Below are 21,261 nucleotides of genomic sequence, written 5' to 3' on the forward strand. Positions count from 1 at the left end.
GGTGGGTTTACGGGATTTTGATTGCGTGATTTCTCTAAAATTTGAACTCAAATTGGTCACTTTTTGTATACCTAAAGATTCATTAGAATCTCCTCTTCCGATGGACATACATTTTATGTAGTGTTTTGAAAATTTGTAGCAAAGTTTTTCGAATTTACTGAAAGCTGCCAGATTTCAACCAGTTTGGCCCACATTTTCAGCAGGTTGGTGTACAAATCTCGCACCCCTCACGTAGCCGCGGGAGAAACAAATCCTTTAGCTCTCTTTTTGTCGCTCACCAAATCTACCACCCAACCCAGCAGCAGAAGGAACTGCCGTATTGCCGCGTGGTTTGTTGATTAAATGTGCTGATGCTGATAACGAAATGAATGTTTTATTGTTGTAGGAATTGCTTGAATCTTTTTTGATATTTTATATTAAAAATATTTTAATGGATGGGCAACATTTCAAAAGTTCACGTCCATGATTCAGATTCAGATTGCAGATTGCAGATTTCAGATTTCAGATTTCAGATTTTAGATTTCAGATTTCAGATTTCAGATTTCAGATCCAGATTTCAGATTCAGATTTCAGATTCAGATTTCAGATGCAGATTTCAGATTCAGATTTCAGATTCAGATTTCAGATTCAGATTTCAGATTCAGATTTCAGATTCAGATTCAGATTTCAGATTCAGATTTCAGATTCAGATTTCAGATTCAGATTTCAGATTCAGATTTCAGATTCAGATTTCAGATTCAGATTTCAGATTCAGATTTCAGATTCAGATTTCAGATTCAGATTCAGATTTCAGATTCAGATTTCAGATTCAGATTTCAGATTCAGATTTCAGATTCAGATTTCAGATTCAGATTTCAGATTCAGATTTCAGATTCAGATTTCAGATTCAGATTTCAGATTCAGATTTCAGATTCAGATTTCAGATTCAGATTTCAGATTCAGATTTCAGATTCAGATTTCAGATTCAGATTTCAGATTCAGATTTCAGATTCAGATTTCAGATTCAGATTTCAGATTCAGATTTCAGATTCAGATTTCAGATTCAGATTTCAGATTCAGATTTCAGATTCAGATTTCAGATTCAGATTTCAGATTCAGATTTCAGATTCAGATTTCAGATTCAGATTCAGATTTCAGATTCAGATTTCAGATTCAGATTTCAGATTCAGATTTCAGATTCAGATTCAGATTTCAGATTCAGATTTCAGATTCTGATTTCAGATTCAGATTTCAGATTCAGATTTCAGAATTTATATTCAGATCTCAAATTCTTGAAATGAAGAGTTAATCACCGTAAATTTATTTTGGGAAATTATTTTATCGGCTATATCGGTGAAATTTTATATTCTTTGAAAAAGAATTCTATCTGTATCAACCACTGCAAGATAGTAGGCCCGTGAGGAACAAAACGATGAAATGTAATAAAAAGTTTTTCAAATTATAATTGCCTTACCGCTCAATTTCAACATCTTTCACCTTATTCTAATCTTCTATCCACCTATAATCTTTCAATTCTTAAATATTCTTTCTCAAAGAATATAAAATTTCACCGATGTAGCCGATAAAATTATTTCCCAAGATTTCAGATTCAGAATTCTGATTCAGATTTCAGATTCAGCCTCAGATCCTGATTTCAGATTTCAGATTCAGATTCAATTTCAGATTCAGATTTTAGATTCAGATTCCAGATTCCGACTTCTGATTAAAGTTTCTGAATAAAGTTTCAGAATATTTGTTACTTAAATCATAGATTTTGTTTCTCTTGCAGTAGACACTGCTTGAAATAAAAGAAAAGAACCATGATAACATTCAAAACAAATGTAGGTCACTGAAGAATTCTAATGATAAAATATCTAAAAAGATTAAAGAAGTTTATTTCAATTTGGAGATATAATCTTTCTCTATTTTAAAATCAAAACATTTACTACGCCAAGAGGTATCAGCATGAGCACAATCAATCAACAAAACACGCGACTTGCGAGTTGGGCAAATTTGCCCTAGCCATCAAAACCCAAAGAAAAAATACACACGGCGAGACGGCAGTTCCTTCTGCTGCTGGGTTGGGTGGTAGATTTGGTGAGCGACAAAAAGAGAGCTAAAGGATTTGTTTCTCCCGCGGCTACGTGAGGGGTGCGAGATTTGTACACCAACCTGCTGAAAATGTGGGCCAAACTGGTTGAAATCTGGCAGCTTTCAGTAAATTCGAAAAACTTTGCTACAAATTTTCAAAACACTACATAAAATGTATGTCCATCGGAAGAGGAGATTCTAATGAATCTTTAGGTATACAAAAAGTGACCAATTTGAGTTCAAATTTTAGAGAAATCACGCAATCAAAATCCCGTAAACCCACCGACATGAGGGGGAGTTTGAAAAATGAAAAAAAGATGTGAGTTTCATTACAATATACTGAACAACTGAGATTTTTGTGGAACCAACTATGTTCTACAAAAATAATAATGAAGTTAACGAAAAAAAACTAAAATTTGAACTTAGAGAATCGGTTCATTGGTAAACGAGATACAGCAATGCAAAGCCAAAATTGGGTGACTTTTTTGAAGTGAGATTTTTTTCTACCGGAAGTTCCGGGATAGCGGCCAAAACTTCCTTTGGACCACCAAAAATTTATACATCCATGGATAGATTTATTCTTGAAAATTCCAAATATTATAAAATCAGCGCAATATTTGGAATCTGTCACAAGTTATAAGCATTCTAAAAAGAGTTCTTTTGCGGGACTTTTTTCATTCGGAATCAGCTACTGGTGATCTCTTAAAATATTTCGACTTATTTTTTCAATATTGAGAAACTAGAATAAATTATCTATACAATGAATTAAAATTCATCGAAATCGGTCAATATTTGCGGCCAAGGGAACTTACGCAAACTCTCGGGTCATATAGACCCGAACAGCCTAATTACGGATTTTTTTGAGGGAGCACTTCCGGTGGCCACAGGAAGTTGCCTTGTACTACAGATTGTGTATTTCGTGATTCCCCAAGGAGGTTTTTAAAATCAAATTTTTGCGATTTTTTCTCGAAGAGTTATGATGATTTGAATGCGTGCTTCGGGTCATATTGACCCGAACGACTTTGGAAGGTTAATATAGGTGATTTGACCTTAAAAACTAAACTTTCTGCTGAAAAAATTCAGTTCAATCAGATGTGCTTTAAGGGTGTTATGTAGCGCTCAACATGTTCGATTTTTATTTAGACGTCAAACATTAACACTAGAAGGACCGACAAATTGAATATACCTATTCGGACCGTCACCAGTCAAAATGACTGGTAAAGGGGAAATTTTTTATATCATAATATTTTCAACTTTTTTCTTTTGAAATTATTTTGTTATTTATTCGATAACATTTTTGTCATTAAATGGAAATTTTTTTTCACCATGGGTGCACGGAAGCACCTCATTTTGGCATAGTTGACGAATGCGTGTATGTCATAAAATGAATATTTCAAATAATAATCAAGAAATGAAAACACATTATCAATTAAATAATAAAATCATGTTAGATGGCTATGGGAATTGACCATGGGTGCACGGTTTCACTTAAATTTTGTTTTAGTAGATATTTTCTAGCATCCATCGCTCTGAAATTTTTCAACAAGTTGCCTATAAATTATACCTATAAATTATTGTAGGTTTTGAAGCATACTTGTTCTATAAGTAGAGCAATTCACCATGGGTGCATGGATTCACCGCCATTCATCCAAAACCATTTTTTTCATGCTAAAGGTAAAGAATAAAGACATTTATAGAATGAAATGAAAACTTGTGTTATATACATGGTTTTTCACTATGGGTGCACGGATTCACTGTGTTTTAATCAAATATTGGACTTTTTGCAAATTTTTAAAAAGCGTTTTTACAAATCTTAACTAAACCAAAGTCGAAACTATATTTTTATGTTGAGACATAATGATTAAATAACGATTTTTATTTTAAGTTCCGTTTTTTCATTCCTGGAAAAAAAATATTTCTATTATATCTTGAAATAATGAATTTATTTATTTATAATTAAAAATCAGGTTTTTGCAATCATATATTTATCTGATAAGATCTCAGAAATTGGAAAACGGTTAGTGAATTTTAGGAATTAAATGAATCAAGTTATGTCGTGCGACGGAAACAGTGAAAATAAAAATAATGAATCAACATTGTCAAATGTACACGTTGATTTGTTTTTCCTTAAAAGTTTTTCAATTGATCAATATTGCATTTCAAATACCTATCATATCTAACTCAAAAATATTTTGTGTTTGAAGCAAGTTGAAACCTATTTATTTCTATATAATTTTCAACGGCGAATTTACACCAATCCGTGCACCCATGTTGAAATATCTTAGCGCCGATGTGGTCTATCAGATAGGCTGGCGCGAGTCTGGTCTAGGTATGCCAGGCGTACTGGGTTCGATTCCCGGTATTGGCAAGAAAACACTTGGGTTCAACCCCCATAAGTTGCCTACATGTAAGATGTGTTTCCTCTTATAATAAGAATGTTCAATAAGAATGTTCAATCAGTTGCCAGCTGGCCACGTATATACACGAGTGCCGGAATACCTGTAAGTAAACTTGCATTGGAAATTTGTTGAACCTAATAATCTAAGAATGCATGTGAATACATACTTGGGCAGAAACTGCGGTGAATCCGTGCACCCATGGTGGATAACCAACATATTAAAAATATTCCGTGCACCCATGTTAAAATATCATTTAAATTATTCAGTTTCGAAGCTTATGTCTTCAAATTTGATTGAATAAGTACACAATTCATAACTATTTTACTCATACTAGTTTAGTATAAAACATATTTATCACCTAAACCTACTCGATTTCTCGAATGGATATATATTAAAACTAACACAACTTTTACAAATCTTGATGAAATTTCGCCAAATTTTGACAGATAGTTTGATTTTAGTTGAGCAACTAAGCGGACCAAAAAAATTGGGAGGCAAGTTCTTGAAGCGCCATACAGCGGTCAATCCGAGAACTTTTTCTACAAATTTTCATGACTTTTGCGAATTTTTGAAGCGGAGTGTTTAAAAGATATTCAACAAACAAAGTGCCAAACCAGTCATTTTGACTGGTGCGGTCTTTCTAGTGTTAAGCGTCTAGATCTGGTGTTATGTATTTAAGGCAGTGTTCCGAATATCACTCAATTCTCATGAGAGACACTGATACGTTTTCAACAGCGAAAGCAAAACCTAAATTGTCGGTTGGTTTATCTCCCAGTGGGGCAAAGATTGTGTTCGACAGCGCTGCTCCGAGAATCAAAGAAATAAAATTTGAAAGAGAGACGTTTCTTCTCCAGTTGGAATTCTCAACTGAGTGAGGAGCTACCTGATTTTCAGTTTCTTTTTTCAGTCAATAACTTTTCTTGCTCAATCACTCACTCACTCACTCGTTTACTGATCGATGATCGAATGCTGTCTGCCTGATACATCTTGCTTTGTTGTTGCTGTTGTTGGGGAGGATTAAAATAGTCATTCAAACACGCAGGCAGTACGTATGAACCAGTGATTGAAATCCTCACCAATTTTCTCATCAGAGGCATTCAAAATACACACTTTGAGGCCTCGCATAGCTATACAGGAGACGATACATATACATTCATTCAAACCTCCCCCCATGAGGAGGATCTGCTCCGAGAGACACTATCCGTTTGCTGCCCCGAACGAACTCTCTCAACATTCGGTTGCTACATGATGCATGAAGAAGACGAGGCACACATACTCATTTACGATATTGAATTTGAATAACTCCAGCCGATAGCTGTTGTTGAGAGGAACATCTTCAATCTCGCCGCAAAGGTTGAGGCAACAACAAAAACAACCGAACTTATTGCGTTGCACGGCCCGCAACGTATAGTGCAAAGAGGGGGGAGGAAAAAGAAACGAAAAAACTAGCTGCCTGCGTGCGGTTGCTGTGCAATAATAGCAATAGCAGAAAAACCTCACGCATTCGATCCAGGCACAAACGAAGAGACTCGGGTTCGCTCTGCCTTTTGAATTTGCTTCCCTCAAGCTTGTAACAGGAGATGAGAGAGAGCCATTCGTTTGGTTTTTTGGATTCGCTGCCTCGAATGTATACTGCTTCTTGAAGGCGGGCCATATTGAGAGCGTATGCATCATCGGTTTTGTCGTTTTCGCTGCCTCTAAGCAACCTTTGCTTCCGAGTAAAACAGTGAGCGAGAGAAGGTTGATCAATTCATGCTCAGCAAAATTCAATCACTGGTATGAACATATGTTTCTGCCGCTTTGCCAGAAAGTACGCAGGCAGTATGAACCGATGCAAGGCCGCATTGATTGAGTTTGAGTGAGTGAGTGAGTGGATTTTCGAATTGGATCTTGTATCAGTCAGTGTCTCAATCACTTCTGATACACCAGGTAGTGAGCTTGAAAGATCGACTTAGATGCGAGTCCGCTCTCGCTTTTGAATCTTGTTTACATTGACTTCGCATTGTCGCTCTGCCGATTCTCTAGGGAACAACAGGCAGCAGCAATCGGCTTTGAATGTTTCCAACTAGAAACCTATCATGAGCGTTTCTTCCGAGTGATTTTCGGAAGACTGATTTAAGGACCATCCTAGTGGAAAATAATATTTGACCATCTCAATAAAAAAAGTCTGCCTCATAAACGTTTAAATGGTTGACATGAGGGTTGGTAGTGAGTTGTTATTTATGTTACTAGTCAATTCCTAAACATTCCATAAAAACCCGACGGTTTTTTGAAAACATTCCCGAAAAGGCCGCTTCTTATCCCAAAATTATTTTCATAAAAACACCAGATTTCGACAATTTATTTTATTTTTTGTTTCGATTATAGTCGCTTTAACATCTTCTTGTCATTCGCGACTTATATCAACGATGCAGTTGGCGGACAGTCATTGAAAAATTTGTCCAGTACAACTGTGATCGATCGATTTACTCTTGGGCTCGAACTCACGGACATCGGCTTAGGAAGCAACTGACTTTCCAACTGAGCTATATCACAAGCCCTTCGACATTTTATGTGTTTTTCTAAGTCATTTGCCATGAAAAAAATGTTTATTTTTCTGATTTCCTTGCATTTATTTTACTAGTTTCCAAAAGCTTATGGAAACATCATCTGATTACATCCACCCTAACTTTCACAAATTGTGGCACCATGTATTGCTTCTTGTCGTTGCCGTCGTCCTCAACAAAACCAAATCATCAAATAAAAAGTATAGATACGGTACGACAAGAGTCTGCCGACAGCTGGGAAAATAGCAAATAAGCACAATAAGCCGCTTTAAAGCATGTTCTACTACATACCTACATATGTAGGTCCTGTAGTAGATTTTCAATAGTCGACCGGCACGCATTGTTGTTCTTGCTTCGGTTTTGGATGGCGTTTTTTTCTATCATCAACAACTGCAGACAACATGAAGGAAGCCGATATAGTCAAGTGGCGGCACACTTGACCGGTTCAATCAAATTTCACGACCGGGATATCCCCGGAAAACCGAGAATTTGATTTGTTGTGAGGTTCAAGTGTGGCAAAACATTTCAACCTCTGATCGAGAAAGCCGGCTTTTTTATCTCAAACAATATATACTCGAGGTGGTAGGATACAAACATTCCATTTGATTAACTTTCAACGTTAATTGGAATATAATAACTTTAAAATACTTTGAAGGTTCTTCTTTAAAAAAATATATATAGCGTGGTTAATTTACAACAAATCAAAACTTTCACATGGTTTTTAAGCAACGCTTAAAAATTACGCAATAATATACAAACATCTCCAGCTTCACCTTCTTTTTTCACGTGACATTATTTTCGAGACGATGATACCAACAACAGGCCGTTTATCTGCAAAAGAAAGATATGATGATAAACATCAGGTCTCTTCGCACTCAGTCAGCTCGGTGGATTAGAGATTGCGCTTTGATTATAAGCATCCGGTTGGTCGATGATAAATATTCGCTGGCCAGACGAATCATGCAGCATCCTCCTGTGCTGTTAGTAACAACCGTTAACCCTTTTTTTCTGGGATCAATAAAATTGTATGAAATCATTCTTGCCCATGTTTCACGATGGCTTCATATTAATTACTCATCCAAAAAAAAATTTCATTTTTTTACGTTGAAACCCTTTAAAAAAGTATCGATCAAAGTATGTAGTTTACGATGTTTAAAAAACCGCCATTTTTCTAATGTTAAATCGCCCGCTGAATCCGAAAATGAATTTAAAAAAACCCAGTAGAACGGTTTGAGAACTGCGCTCAAAATATGAAATTTATAAAATATATCTCAGAATGCATACAACTAATTTGAAATTTCTTTATTGCATACATATTAAGGATTATTAAATTTGCTATCAATCATTTGAACTTCATATTTTCGTATAATTTAAAGTATTGTTGATATTTGTGAAAAATTATGAAATATTCATCTTGATTTGGACTTTATTTAATCATTTTTAAAAAGCAATCGGCCAGTAAAGTAAAAACTTACAAATAAAAAAAAAAAAGCCGTTATGCTTTTCTTCAGAAAAATAGCTCAAAATCCCATTCACAACTTAAGGTTCAAGGTAAACTCCTTCCATAGTCAGATCTTACAAAAATTTCGCGTATTATCTGCTGGTAAAGCAATGGTCATTTTTAGCCTGGAACGCATAAGATCTCTTTTTTTTTCCTTCAATAAAATTAATAACATTACATTAAAGTAACCATAGCTTCTACAATTTTCTACCGGTTTTAAAAATTACCACTTGAAATCTTTGTTTTGAATTGATTCAAGGTCCACAGAAAATTAGATTTTTACTATGTTTAAATGAAGTCTAAAGCCGTTGATGAAATAAAATTGTGCATAAAAAATGCGTTTTTGATTTGAAATTCACAAATATCAACAATACTGTAGTTATACGCAAAAATATGCAAAATAGAGATTTCAAATTGATGCTATGCAGTCCTTTACTTTAATTGTTTTTGCAAAATTTCATATTTGCGTATAATTCTAAAACTGTTCTCCTGAGTTTTTTTGAATTTCGTTCAGCGAGCATTCAGCGCTCGATTTTAAATAGAGAATGATGCAGTCACTTAATTCAGAAATGCTGTAAACTAATGTTATCTATATATATAAAAATGAATGTTTGTCTGTCCGTCTGTTCCCTAGACTCGGAAACTACTAAACCAATCTTTGCGAAAATTACTATATAAAAGGTTTTCGGAGCGGAGATGGATCTTAAAATACTTTCAAATGACTCCGACTTAAAGGAGGGGGGGCTCCCATACAAAATTAATAAAAATATGACATCATTCGAACAATTTACAGAAACAACTGGACCGATCAACGTGAAACTTGGTGTGTAGCTGTTTCCAAGGCTGGGGATGGTTTTCAAAATACTTTCAAACTCCTCCGAATCCAAAAAATGGGGGCTCCTATACAAAAATATCAAAAATTTGACACAATTCGAACAATTTTCGTAAACTACTGAACCGATCAATGTGAAATTTTGTGTGTAGCCGTTTTCGAGACCGGGAATAGTTTCTATAACCCCTCCAAATCCAAAAAAAAGGGGCTCCCGGCTCCCTTACAAAATTAACAATAATGTGACACAATTCGAACAATATCGGTAATTACTGAACCCATCAACGATAAATTTCATGTGCGGCCATTTTCGAGACCGGGAATGTACTCTATAATATTTTCAAACCCCTCCGAATCCAAAAAAGGGAGGCTCCTATACAAAATTATCAAAAATTTGACATAATTCGAACAATTTTTGTAAACTACTGAACCGATCAACGTGAAATTTTGTGTGTAGCCGTTTTGGAGACCGAGAATGGGTTTTATAATAATTTCAAACTCCTCCAAATCCAAAAAGGGGGGGGGGGGAGGGGCTCATACAAAATTACTGAAAAAAATTGACAAAATTTTAACAATCCTCGAGGATTATTCTTAAAAATTTATAAACGTAAGCGTTTTGACTTAAATAGACGATCTATTGAATTTACAAAAAAGTTTTAACCAAATTGAATAATTTATTATATTGATAGACGCTTCCATTTTGATCAAAAAGGCCCTCATATTCAATAAATGTAACAGACATATTATTAACAAAAGCAATGTCTTAGTGTTAAAGCATTTAGTGTTTTGGTGTTATTGTATTATTGATTCCTCCTATTTTTTCTTAGGCGTGGCCCCTTTAACCTTCAAATTATAAAGTTATGTTTAAACTCAAAACAATCTAGAAGCTATGATGCGATGAAAAGTAGTTCGCTTTTAATTTAAAAGGAAGTACCTATATCTAAATTATAATAATTTTAACGCACCTCTTTTTTCCATGGAAGGGGTAGCAAAGCACACCGGGTCTGCTAGTTTTAATATAAAGGTGAGTTGGACTATATATGTTTGTTTGTCGCTCTGTGCAGCTGTGCGTGTGTATGTAAGGCAGGCAGTAGAAATGCAACACACAGTTTCTCGTTTCCAATTTCCATTCAATTCCTTTTCCCGTTTCCTTCACAAGACAAAGAACTATCTTGAAAGGAGGCCAAACGGCAGGGAGCCACCGCTGTGCGTTTTTTGGTGATTGATCGGTGGCAGAAACCCTATGACAATTATTCCTCGTCCTCTATCCGGCTTAGGTAGTACACTGGTAAAGATGTCGGATTGGCAAGACGATATAGGAATGGTATTGTGAGTTCGATTCTCACTTCCCTACGGCACTTTGTTTTCTGTTTTATTTTTTGTGAATTTTATTCTTATTACGCTTGAATAATGGTCATGACACATTTTGCTTGGGAGCTTGAGTATTTACCAGTAGTGCTTTTTCAATCGTATCATCTTTGGTACAGTAGTAGTTTTGCTAAATAGGCATTAGATTTTTGCAACCTCTTCTATGGGTGCAGCTAGTATGATATTCGCAATGGATTCCTTTTGAAATCATCTACCGAAAGCTTATACAGTATGAGCACAAATCACTATCAAAGTCCTAAATAGAACATCTAAACAAAATGTGTTACATTTTTAAATGCTGCCTGCAGTGATAACGATTAACGTGTACCCAAAATCCCACGTTTTACGGTAATATGTGTCATGCAGCTAGGTTTGCTCCCATAAAGTTAATGATCAGCTTACACCTAAACGCCTGCACACAGCCGAGCAGGAGCGTAATTATTCTCACTGCTTATCAGGAGAACCTGGTATAAAAAATATGGCACCTTTTACGAACATTCTTTCTGCGTTTGATTTGTTTTTTACTTCTACCACCTACGCTGTTGACGACAATCAACAAGCAGTGCTATTTTATCTAAACGGCCACTCCAGGAGGGTCGCCGGCCACCGACCGATATAAAGTTGTCAGAGCGTTGTCATCTTTTACTTTCCTTTGCGCCTCTCACTCGACCCGGTTGTTAGGCATTTCAAATATCCATGCCGCGCCGTGTTGCATAGAGGGGCAAAGATAACAGTCACAATCACAATAATAACGTTGCTTCCAGGCGGCCGCCTGATCGTGCCGTCGTCGTCGGCAGTCGGTCATCCACTTTAGAACACCGGATGATGATCAAACAACAGCTCGTCTCTACTTTAGACTAGGTATTTCATTCGAGAACGATCCGACGCCACCCCGATCCTTATCTACCTAAATAGTTGGGATTTGCGCAAACCTAAACCAGATCACGCCTGGTGGTTGTTCTGGATTTTGTGAATTGAATGGGATTCCCAGAATGCACCCTTCTGCGACGGTTGACGGTTAATTACGATTCTGGATAAACGTACTCGATATAGTTCAGAACATTGATACATTTTGATTTATTTAGTAATTTTTGAACATAATGTTACATCAAATCTAGATATTGTGAATTTTAATTCTGTATTACGTTTCCATTTTTGTATTGTAATACAAATTTTTCAGTTTTCATTCCAAATATTGATTCTAAATCCCTATTGTGATTTTTGATACTAAGTTCTGATTCTAATTATTATCTCAGTATCCAAAATGTCGGTCATTAACACTATATTTATCTATCATATTTCATTGCCAAATATTTTATACCGATGGAATGAATTATCAAAACGTGAGAATCCATGTGGGTGACTAAACAACTGCTGCTACTCCTTCAGCGCCGAACTTCATCAACAGCGCACTTTACGATGCGACCGATAAGGCCGTGAAATTCCACACATACCCGTCTACCGCGGATTGACAAAACTCACGTGGATGACTCATCCATCTGACTGAGCTGAGCCACTGAGCAGATATCGCATCAGTTAGCAGGTAAGTCGCTTGCTTGTGCTGTAGCGAACCGATTGGTCACATTAAATAGGTACGGTGGAAAGGTGTACGCAATAACGAGGGGGAACTTCCATTTCCAGATGTAGCTAACTAAATAACTACTCCCCAGCTACCGAAAAATCGCGTACGGGTTTAATAATGAGATACCTTGGTTAGTCGGGAGAATAATAGAATAGGACCATTGTAGTAATGAACAATGTGTGACAAAAATATAAATTAGGGGTTTTTTTCGGTTTATAGATCATTCGGAAAACCAAAACAATTAACCATTGAAAAAATCCTAAAAACACGGTATTTCGTTTTCAACTTAACAAAAAGCACTTTAAACAAAGTAATTATAAGTCATGATGGGTATAACGATATTTTGAATATTTTTCAATGGTATGAACGACCATCGAAATTGAGACGTCTAAATTCTGAAGTAAGATTGCATTAAATATCAACTTCCGGTAAAGTACAATTTAGGGATCAAAACAAACAATAAATTCTATATATTTCCTAACCAAACAAAAAACTCTCGGCACGAGTCGGGGTTTTTTTTACTGCTGGTCGATGTAAAATATCTGATCTTTTTGATCTTGGAGCCACTTTTTGCGTTTGACACTGAGCTTGATACCTGGTGAGGCCTGTTTCGCGAAAACTTGTTTTCGATCAATATGACGTATGATCGTTAACAACAGTATACATTTTTAAACATCGCTGTGAGCCAAACCTTACCTATAGTTTTAGAGATCATCAACCCGTTTCTCCAATCTCTTGAACAATCTGTTGAACAATGCATAGGTAGTTGACGGGTAGTATTCACGAGAAGAGCAGGGGAGACTTGATCCCATTTTATTGTTGTCATCTTTTTGGAAACATTTTGAAACCCGCATGTAATTCTAAGCTCTTATGCTCCAACAATTGAACATTTTCGTAGAGCGAAAAAAGTGATATTTTAAGTTAAGTCCCATTCAAACTTCTCGTGAAAATGAATTATAATTATAAATAAATAAATAACTCAACAACGCGACAAAACCATATTTTGTAACATGATGGAATCGATGGGGAATGGTTGAAAGATGAAAATCCAACTGGTCTTGTTGTTTAAAACCTCCTACAACTGTTTTTGTTCCGATATCCCCACCATGATCAAAATTCCGCGGCGAAAACCGGGGGAATCGGAATAAAAACTGTTCTAGGATGTTTTAAACAACAAGACCAGTTGGTTTTTCATCTTTCAACAATTCCTTATCGATTCCACCATGTTACACACACTAGTTGTGTCGTGTTTTTTGAGTTATTGACAAAATAAGATTTTTTCACGTTCATTTTCACGAGAAGTGTAAACCAGGATTTACGGGAGTTTTGATCCTTTATTCAAGGTGACTTGAAGTCTTTATGAATTTTTAGTTTCCTTTGAAAAGAAAAATAAGTTAATAAATCAACTGATTTAAATTATACTATAGTAAACGAATTAAATCACTATCAAAACGAATTGATTCAAAGCACTGAATCTATTGCAACATTGAAATTATCATCGGAAATTTTGAAGCCAGATTGTTAAGTTTTGGTTCACATTGTATCAATTTTTCCAATGAAGAATTTTGAAAATCTCTTATAGTCCTCAGCCGGAAGTGAAGCAAAAAACCGATTCTAACCATACATACTGTATTGATTGTAATACGACCATTTTGGAGTCTTTTGAAGTAATGATTGAAGCTTCTTAGAATATTGTACTAAACATTTTCAAATCGTTTGCACAGCTTTATGAAAATTAAAATTATCCCGAAACTTCAATTACTAGATTTTATGGGGGAACATTAAAGAATGTGATTTGGCGATTTTTTCTGAAAATATTCGATCAATTAACGTGAAATGCTTGTTTTGAAAATTTGTTTGTAATATAAGGAAAAATACAGGTGCTTATAATAATTTTTCAAATAGGTATATATATATATTCTAAAATTTTCTAAGAGGCTCTTTATCTTTTGTTTGTTTTTTGAAAACCGTTATAGATGCATTTCGTATGAGTTAAAAAATTTTCATGATATTACATTAAAATATCAATGCATCTGACATAGGAATTTGATCCGAATGACAATTGTTAAAGGGTCTTTAATAAATATTAATAATCTGACATAGGAAAACAATTTAAAATTTTGTCGTAATGCACCACTGTTAGGGCTAGGAGTTTCAGTAAGAAACTTCAGAAGCGTAGGAGGTGTAGGATTTCATTCAGACCAGCAAGACTTTTTTTCAATCCGCTCTACGAAATTGAAATTTTGCTTAGTAAACAAACACAGCTAATCAAATTTTTCCATGAACTTTTCATTTTCAGCTTTATACAACAGCTTCTGAAATCAAATGGCTATCAATTTTTCTTCCCTGATAGTTTTAAATTGATATATGATTACTTCCTATTCACATTTGAGATTAAGTTCACCAGTCAGCTTAAATGTCTTAATTAAGTTTCATATTAAATTCAGAATCTAGATTTCATTCTCTTATAGTAGATGTTGGCTTTTAAATTACATTCAAGTTTCTCAATGGAATGTCAGATTTCTATTCCAAACTAAAGCCTTTTGAATCTCAGATTTGATGTAATTTTAAGTCCAGGCCTGAGTCATCAGATGCAAACCACAGACTCAATTTTGAGATTCCAATTTCACCATGCAGACATAAACTCCATTTAAAGTCATATGAGTTCATTTTTTCTTTTCAAATATTTTGATGGTGCTACCGCTCATTAGCTTCTTATTAATTATATGAAAGGTCAAAATTTTCGAATTATTTTACGATATCCAACGCCCTCATTACCCGTTATTTTCAAAATGTTTGAGGCAATTATGGCTTTCGTTTCATTACATAATACTTTAACATTCAAGAGTTCTTCGGACAGGCCAGAAGACTTCAATTTATCATTTCATGGAATCAATAAAGAGTTTTCATTGAGAATTTCCTCATCAACTTTCAACCATTTTATTTTGAAATTGTCTTATATTTTTTTCTCGATTTCAACTTCTCAGTTTCAGCAATTTTATATTTATCATCGCTTCGAAGTCCAAATCCATCGCTTCGAAGTCAAAATCCATCAATAAATACCTCTACATAACTGTATGCAGCCTCAACTGACCGAAATTTCTACGACCAAATGGTTTGACCATAACAGAATCCATTTATATAAATCCATGGGATTGTTTCAACCATACTTATCCTCCATCAGATCCAAGACAAATTGTAGTAGTCGAAAAAGTCGGTTAACATAATCAAAAATAGACTATTAGACAACTTCTCATTTAATTTCTCTTATTTGCCAACTCTTCTGCTCTTCTCATTACATGAGTAAAGGTAATTGAAGACCACATTTTTACCAGACCAGACCAATCTGCACGGCAGTTGCTATAGTTCATATTTTTTTTCTCAAATTGAGACTTCAAATTCTTTTTCTCTGAATCTTAGGCTCCAGAGCCACATTTTACAATCTTTAGGTTGGCTCAAATTTCACACCCATGTTCCTGGTTTTGCTGGTAGAATCATATCAATATAAATCCAAACGGATTTTTTTTATCGGAGAATAGTGGTGCCAGACTCCATTAACGTGACGCCAGTTCTAACATTTTGTAACTAACATTTGATAACTAACGTTTTCAACTTCGCTCCGAACACAATGCTCTATAATTAAAATGCTGGATCTTCTTGTATTTATTTTTACATTAGACAGTGATCTTTCAAATGCAATCGCTTTCCAATAAAAAAACTCTATCAAACAAATAGTTTAAATCATGATAAATATATTTTTCATTCATCATTCGATGTTTTTCGGAAGAACGAGGCTGATAACTTTCCGCTTAACTGTATACCAAGAATCCTCCATATTTTCCAATTTTTTTCGCATCAATAACAATCTGTTGAACATAAACAAGATCATCGTGAGTTCCTGCTCCATCTGAAATCCGATTTCTGCCGGAATGTTCTAGGTTGAAAGTCGTTTAATCATTTTTCAAAATATTATGCATTTTCAACAATTACAACGACAACAAATTCAAACTCAAAATCGGTAATTGTCAAATTGGAACTTAATTCTTCGTCCGGCATCTCCCGGAGTAAATCTAGGTCTAAGTCGGTGTCGACTGAGCTCGACCTGTTCAACGAATCATCCGGTATCCGCCGGGAAGCTTCAAATTCGTAGTCAGTATCCGCTATCTAGCATATTTGATTTTTCTTGATCCAACCGGCATCCCGGATTTTTTCATTCAAATTGTATATTCACCAAACCACATAAGTTAACATTCAGGTACCATCCTTTTTTTTTGTTTCTTCCAAAATCCGGTATTCACCGAACTTTCGAAACTCATCAACCGTTATTCGCCGATTTTTTCGCAGTCGGTATCTGCCGAACTGTTTGGTTTCATTCGCCGGTATCCGCCGGTTTTTTTTTCCTACAATCCATAGTCGGTATCCGCCGAGCTATGGAAATTTATATACCGGTATCCGCCGGTTTTTTCCTCCAATTCATAGTCGGTATCCGCCGAACTATGCAAATTTATATACCGGTATCCGCCGGTGATCCAAGCCTAAGTCAGTATCCGCTGAACTTCGCTGTTTCGTCACATGTAGTTTTTCGACCGCCATTTCGAAGAAATTCACTTTTGGCGTCCTACACTGATCTTCATCTATTTCACTTCCAGAATTAAGGGAATCAATACAGTGATTTCCCTGTCCTGTCACGGTCGCCAAAATGTGGGGCTCGTTCCGGAGTCTGCCGGAGAACCGGCACGTCGGTCCAGATTCACTTCGTCCGATCGATGACTCTTCCGTTTCTCGCAGTGCGGCGAAAGCGCACAACCGTTCTGGCGCACGACAGACGAACGAACTGACGAACTGACTGGGCCTTTGGCGATTGGCGAAAGCCCATTGGAGAGAGGGAGAGGATTCGAGCCAGGAAGACACGGTGTACAATATAATAAGGTGATATCTTCCCGATAATGTCGTCATTACTATCCATCTAGTGATCCTCGGTGTATGCAGCATTATCTTACGCGCGAAAAACTTTTTGCCTGGCACGCTATAGGCAGATAGTAATGATGTCACTTGTTTACATTCAATCGAGTTGTTTACTCGTGTTAGTAGCCTACCTTATATATTTTGACCGTGCCAGGAAGATATCAATCATCACGATTCATAACAGATCTAACATTGCTGGCAAATAGTGGTGCTAGTTGCATTGGTTAGCTTTATTTAACGTTTGCCATGATTCCTTCTCTTATATCTCACAGAAATGATCACCCGCAATGCCGACCTAGCATCTCTAAGAGTTTGGTTTAACCTCCCCAAATAACCTGTTACAAAACTCCCCAAATTTATGAGTAGCGCGTAGAGATATCTACATCTATATACCTGTTAAGTAAACGTGAGTCACTTAATGCGACTAGCGTTTGTTGGGAACATTTTGGCTGATTAAAAACGCCACTTCGCTGAACAAAAGCTGAGGTAAAGCGTGATTGCTGTTTCAGCTTGCTGGCTGAAGGTTCACTGAAGTGCTGTTTCAGAAGTTTTAGTGCAGGTTATGGGAGAAGTAGGAGAGTAGTTTTCGTATCACTTTTTCAGCCTTTGTTCAATCATTCCTGCTACTTTTGAAATTTTGACTGATATGAACTGTGATAAAGCTGCAATGCATGATGACGGATATTTTGACCTGAAATTATTTTTGTTTTTCTTATAGAGAGCCATTTTCCATAATTCCTTACTACCTTAATTGTAGAAGGTAAAATGGTTTACTGTGAGGATTTCATGTTCGGTTTGAAAAATTGAAAAAAAAACCATTAATACATTAAACATTTCCTTCTGCAGAATGGTATTTTGGTCGTTTAAGAACGACAAATTTTCTGCGTACTGCGGCATGCGACCAACAAGCCGTATGATTGAAGTTCGGGACAGATTAAAAACAAAAGAAAAACAACATAGAGGAGGAAAAATGGGGGTGGTCACATGAATCAAAGCAATCGAAAGATTCCTTTTAATTCAACCACGGTAATCAACTTTAAAAACAAGGCAACGGTAAAAGTGGTTGAATTAAAAGGAATCTTTCGATTGCTTTGATTCAGTTGAATCATTCAACCAAGTAGGCTCACAACACAACAGAGTGGTCATCTTATTTTTGTTTTTTTTTTTCGCTGGCTCCGTCAAATGACGTTAAGTGACATTTTGGCTGCATAATTTCTCCAAATTCAGATGATTAAGGGCTAAAAACACGCTTCTTCATGAATTTTGGTGCCCTTCTTTCAGCCAGATTGCTGATTAAAAACTTAACCACGATATTCTTTCAGCCCTTTTCAGCAAAAAATGTGTTTTCCTTTCACCACCCCCCCCCCCCTTTTTATAACAGAAGGTGGTTCATTTCTCAAAGACTGTAAGTATATAAAACGGAAAGTTGACGAGTAAACGCCAACCGAAGTTTTAAGCGACTGTTCAATGCGAACATTGCTATCCATTTCACATAAACTTCTGCAAGTCAACTAACTATAACTACATAAACCCAAAGTAGAAATCATTTTGAATTTGAATGTACCTAGTATAAGATAATTCTTAATGGTTTTGTAGCTATCCTGAAGATTTATTCAAACGATTTTCTCAAAATGTTAATCAACTGCTCAGCGCTTATTCAATCCGTTGGTTTGAATTTAGTAAAAAAAATGAGATTCAAATCAAATTTCATAGAACATGTTGATCATCAACGTTGCCTCCAATTTAAGTTGCACAAGAGTTTGAACTTTGAATTTCCAACACATAATTTCCTGCTGCTTTACAAATTGCAATATGCTATTAAATATTCAATTGTTTTAATTCATAACTACATATTGGTTATGAACATACCCGCATCAATCATATGTACTGTCTGAGTTTGGGATACGTTCGAGTTAAAGCAACAATATTGCAAAAACGAAAATTCGGAAGATGCAAATATTTTGAGCCCAAAACCAGTTTTCATACCCGAGAGCTGCAAACGATTGGTGGCTCTGACGAAAGCGAATGATAATTTAAGCATTTGATGTTGGCATACGCATTACTATGCTAATAATTTATTTCCATTTCATCCTTTGACAAAAAGGCTAAGTTACATATAACAAGTAGAATTCATTTTGAAACTCGATAGGATTTCAATATTCGCATGATGAAACATTCAAATAAAACTAAATATAGAAATTTTGTATATGTTAATTTGTAGTATGTCATCAGGTGTAAGATTGCAACAATTGTTGAATTTCCTTTCGCCACCCTGTAAAGCTATGAACAATTGAATCATGACATTAAAGGAATTCATCAATCTGGTGAAATAGTGGACGAAATATCGTATGCGCTCCCATAATTTCTCATCTGGAAACAATTTCATTCTCAATGCTGACTAGCTTAGCAAAACCGCAGTTGATTTAAGGGGTTTAATCCTTTGAAGGCAGAATTGTTGCATTAGTACATTCCACAGTTATATATAATTGGATTGAATTGATAACAATAGACACACTCAAGAATGTTAGGGTTACACTTTTACTTGTCCGTTACAATGAGACTCGATTGCGAATGTGCGTCTCGAAAGCTCCATTCTGACGCAAGTAGGTAGCTGCAATCGCTCTCGGAGGAATTTTGTCGCTTATTGGCGCGTTGAAGTTCCCATCGGGTATTGATCGCTCGTCCTTTTGGGGGCGAACGTTGTTGGTGGCCTATATATTTTCGACTGTGTGTGCGAGAAAGATTTCACCGCCGACGACGGATGGAATTAGTTTTGAAAGTTTTATCACACAGCAGCAGTAGCAGCAACATAGTGCGAATAAAACGCAGTTACGTACGGTATTTCACAGAGATTCACTAGGCTTGATTTAGCGTTCTGGCCCTAATTGGACCATTATTCAATTTATGACATTCACCGTGCCGGAGCAGCTAATCCGTTGAAAGTCCGGCGGCCGCGTACTTAGAATGCTCGGCCCGTGTAACGAGGAGACACAGTCTTCAATAATCTGCGTCAGAAGTGGCGCTAACGGTGGCGGGTTGAATGATTTTTACGAATGAAAAGTTTGCGAACCTCGTTATGAGTCATTCACTTAAAGTAGCCTGAGTTATTCACACAAACAAGTTAATAAACACGTCCTCTCAATGACTTCTTCCGCTCAGGCAAATAACACAATACGATACCTATTTACTCATGAATGTACGAGGCAGAATATTTGCACAACTTTTTCCGAGCTTCACAATCTTCACCGATCTTTTGTTTTTTTTTTGCCTCCTACGCCAGCCAGGTATAGGCAAACTCATAATATTCTCTTCCGCCTCTGGCTCAGGAGAAGAACAACAATTATCCATCACTATCATATCACCTTTTGTACAGCAATAGTAGAAATATTTAATAGTGTTAACGATCAGACCCAGGTTTCTTTTATTTGAAGGTTCAGATTGTAAATTCTCGATTCATGACAACTCCCAAGGTTTGACCGGTTACCTAGACTACCACACTTACTGACTGCAAATCAACCACCTTTGGTGTACACCTGATGGATGCATTCAAACCACAAACTAATCACTCTACATATTGGCTCCAAAGGGGAGGAGGTATCTAACCTGGGTTTGCTCCAGCGAACTGCCACTGAATTGATGGACGGATGTGAGGGAAACACACCTCACTCGCAAGCACACATACACCGGGAGAGACAACTATTTCGGGCCACTTTTACACTACCGTTCAACACCGTTCGTTCAGGTTGACCGCTCGATTCGTACTGACTGCTTCGGCTTACAATACATCGACTGATAAACTTGAAGTTGGTAGGTTTGATACCAAGTTGCGTGGCAGGCGCGCAGTAGAATTGAATTCTGTCGTCTTTGCGCTCAGCCCCACGCGAACCTGCTGTTATCTGCTGAGAATAAACATGTCGCGTCGTTGCTGTCCCTAGGCAGGAGGTTCCCCAACCGATCGATGAAGCGAAAACGTGTTCGGCGTTTTTCATGCAACTTCGCAC

At 36.3% G+C, this 21,261-nt stretch overlaps 1 protein-coding gene across 2 annotated transcripts in view; it reads right to left on the reverse strand.

The window, feature by feature from the left end:
* LOC129755299 (platelet-derived growth factor subunit B) overlaps window positions 1–21,038 on the reverse strand; it is a 52,305-nt gene extending 31,267 nt beyond the window's left edge. For both annotated transcript variants that reach the window (XM_055751727.1, XM_055751735.1), the window contains exon 1: window positions 20,864–21,038. The gene's annotated coding sequence lies outside the window, so the exon portion shown is untranslated. The remainder of the gene's footprint in view (window positions 1–20,863) is intronic.
* Window positions 21,039–21,261: the final 223 nt, after the last annotated feature.

This window comes from Uranotaenia lowii, chromosome 1 (assembly GCF_029784155.1).
Source record: "Uranotaenia lowii strain MFRU-FL chromosome 1, ASM2978415v1, whole genome shotgun sequence".
Classification (NCBI taxonomy): Eukaryota; Metazoa; Arthropoda; class Insecta; order Diptera; family Culicidae; genus Uranotaenia; species Uranotaenia lowii.